A 3,686-nucleotide genomic window follows, 5' to 3' on the forward strand; every position below is an offset into this window, starting at 1 on the left:
GATAGATAGATAGATAGATAGATAGATAGATAGATAGATAGATAGATAGATAGATAGATTGATTTTATTTGATGCATGTATCTCAAGTTTAACTGTTTTAAATTTTATTTTTATTTTCCAAATAGAAATATGTCTTTTTAATGAATTTAATTTATGGTACTTAAGGCTTTCCATACCTTCTTAGGTCCACTTCGTTCTTTTTATAGGTTTCTGCTTGTGTGAAAATATTTGATAGATCAATCCTTTCATTTTCTGTCACATTTTATCCCAGCTGGGGTCACAAGGGGTGCTGGTGCAAGGCAGCAGTGCAAAACAAGTTCAAAACCTTTTTTCACAGTTGTTTTTCTGTTTCAGAGTCTTCTTTCTATTCACTCACCTCCAAAACTGACACTATGTTGGATTACCACTAATCTGTTTTTTAGTCTAGAAATGGAAATCATACATGATCTAAGCCTTTTCATTGTTTTACATTTTAGCAGGCAGCAATCCTAGCAAAGGTGTTCTTATACACAATTCCATAATACCGCTATTTATACTCTTTGTCTGCCAACATCTGGAAAAGATATTTTGGGCTGGGCTGTTTAGGGGGCATTAATGACCAACCTCCATCTTGGAGGCTAACTAATATGCTTAGTGCCCTTAATTCCATACCCCTATAAAGAGAACTTCCCAAAACCAAGGTTAAACCCTTAAAGGTGATTAGTGTTTTTGAAACAGCTTACACCCATGTCTTTCTCGGTTATTTGAGACTTTTGATGCTTTTCAAGCATAAATAACAAATTCAGCTAATTATGTGTTTTTAAATCAACATTTCACGAGAGCTCATCTGTTTCTGAGCACAATTAGGTATTTTATTGTACAGTTTCAATAAATCAAATACAATTATTTAACTCAGAGTCAAATCTATGTTCAATTTAGAAAAATATGTTGCATTTTGGCCAAACATAGGCCTAAACCAGCTCCTAAACAGTAACCATAGGAACTAACCCTTGATTTGCGCATTCCTGTGGAGAGTCCATCATATGAAGAACCATGCTGAAGCCCATAGTAGGTAGGGTAAGTGGACCATTAAACCCTTAATTACCGGTCGAATCCCAAACGGCCCCTAAACACTAACCCTAAACGCTAACCCTAAGCACTAACTCTCTGTTTGCACTTTCCTGTGGAAGGTCCACCACATTGAGGGTCATCCCAAATCACGTACTAGGGCAAGTTCACCATTCAGCCTTTAAATAGGGAGTCTGAATCACTGCCGGCTGGAAACCGGCAGCATGACATGATGCAAAGGTTGATTTTGGTGCAGACAAAATATGAGTTAGAATGCATTTTAAGATGTTTTATTTAGTTCAAAGAAATAATGTACGGGCTGGCATGGAAGTTCAATGGACTGAGGCTCAGACTGGAACTGCACGGGGAGAGAGATGATGTTAAGATGCTGCCAGGAGGAAATGAGGAGTTTATATAATTATGCTGATTCTATGGTTTCTACTGGCTGAGGAGAAGATGGGGAAAAAGTAGATGATGTCACAGAGGGTGTAGCGGCTTAGGGGTTCAAGAGGGTGGACAGACAGGGGAGCGTTCAAGGAAGGACCCAGGAGAACAGCATGGAGGACATCACATAAGTGACCAAACATGCGAGGAGAGAAAGAGGACAAGGACGGTAAGTCTTCACTAAAGCAATATGCTCTCAGAAGCTACAGAGCTAGCAGGTAGGTTACCAAAGTGTGAAATTTTAAGTGGCTGGTGTCTGTTCCAGGAAAGCCACTCCTCTAAATACTGCCCCCTTCATCAAATAGGAACCAGCTGGAGGCTCGCTGGCCTGAAGATTCCCTGAGGAGGATTAAGGTAAGACAACCTCACATAGCTCAGCACAGAACCCTGTGAACTCAGTACAGTAGGTTTAACGGGAAATAAATGCTTTCAAATGTAAGTTCTGCGGGTTTTCTGCATCTTCTTCACACTGACAGAAAATCACAAGTTTGGGAAAATAAAAAAACATCACTAATCCCTAAAGGGGAAGGTCCTCTTAGAAATAGCTTTATATTTATGCATATTTTTGTTTTCAACAAAGGGACAAATGTCTGATATCATGTCAACCTGCACCAGAGAGCTACAGCCACCCACATGTGGCTTCACTGTGTTGTCATAGGAACGGCTGCTTCCCTTTCAATAGGGCTTGGGATCCGCGTTGCATTGTGGGACGTGGCGGCCATGTTGATGGCTACGCGAACGTAAACATAGCTCTGATACAACGTTGTTGTTGAACGAAGAGACATAGAAGTAGAGAGAAAAAACATGTTAAAGTCCCGAAAAGGATCTGGAATTTACCGGGACATATTAAATAGAGAAGCCAGGGGCCGGTGTGTTGACAAAATCAGTATTATTAATAATTTGGATCCATATGAAGTTCCAAACATGAGCGCCTATACTTCAAAACAGTTCTGAAGCTACAAGTCCTTGGAGTCTCATGTGCAGTTCACGAATGGATGGGTTTAGGAGCTGCAGATCATAAAGCCAGCAAACAGTGGGAACACAGTAATGTACTTTTAACTAGCTGCTAGGTGTTTCAAAGGCGTAGTTAGTAACGTTAACTGCCAACCCTCCCTAAACCCTCCGGGTTTCTCATGTATTTGAGCCTTTTCCCGCTGCCGTTTTTATTATTTTCCCGTAAAAGATCCCAACCTTGAAGGAAAGAAACAATGTAGGCTATAAAATAAAACCGTGCATCTTTAACTTACCAGAATGAAAATGCAGGGAACACACTCTCATTGACATACTGTGAAAAGTTATGTTCGGTCGTGTTACAGCCGACAAGCTAGCCGACGATTCTTTTTTATCTCTGACACTTGGTCTCCGTGGTTGCGCCTCCAGGCAGGAAAGCGGTGGAAAGTTAAACCATTTTCTATGTTTTTCCCATGGCGACCATGTGTTGCGCTGTTACAGCCCACAATACAGCAACGGTTTACCATGGTTGAAATCAAGTTAAGGTGAAATTAATCAAATTAAAACACGGCTGAGAGGGAGTACAGTATGCTGTAGTCATAGGCAGTAGTCTAAGCAGCGGTAAAGGAGCCCATCAACATGGCGGCCACGCAAAGTAATTACGTCATGACGCCCAAGCCCTATTGGAGGGAAGGGGCCATCCCATTCTCATTTATATCCCCCACCTTCAATCAAGGCACCATCCACAGCTGCAAGTGTGAGTTCTATGTGATTGACACTTGATAGTTAAGGGGTAGTGCTTAGGGGGTGGTTTGGGACTGGGCCACAGACTCATAATTCCACCATATTACTATGGCTTATGAAGAGTTAGCATTTAATAATGGCTTTAAGGCAATCCATGTTACACTTACAGCCATAGTGGACAATCTTCTTTTGGTTTTAAGTCCCATGGGGATTGTCATTGTGCAAGAATCTAGCTCCATTTTCTGCCCTTGCAATAGTTGTATCATTTAGGTCATTCGTTTTTAATGACAAGCCTAGTCCTTAGGATGTGTTTTAAAAGGTTTGACTGCAGGAAACCTGCCATGACCTCCATGCATACTTAAGAACCACACCCATATATGCATTTTGCACCACCGAAGAACTTACGACAGGGGTCCACTGTTAGCTGGTGCAGAACGACACAAGTCCCCACTGAGATGGAGCAACACACACACACACACACACACACACACACACACACA

This window comes from Cyprinodon variegatus, unplaced genomic scaffold, assembly GCF_000732505.1.
Source record: "Cyprinodon variegatus isolate N-32 unplaced genomic scaffold, C_variegatus-1.0 Scaffold380, whole genome shotgun sequence".
NCBI classification, from domain to species: Eukaryota; Metazoa; Chordata; class Actinopteri; order Cyprinodontiformes; family Cyprinodontidae; genus Cyprinodon; species Cyprinodon variegatus.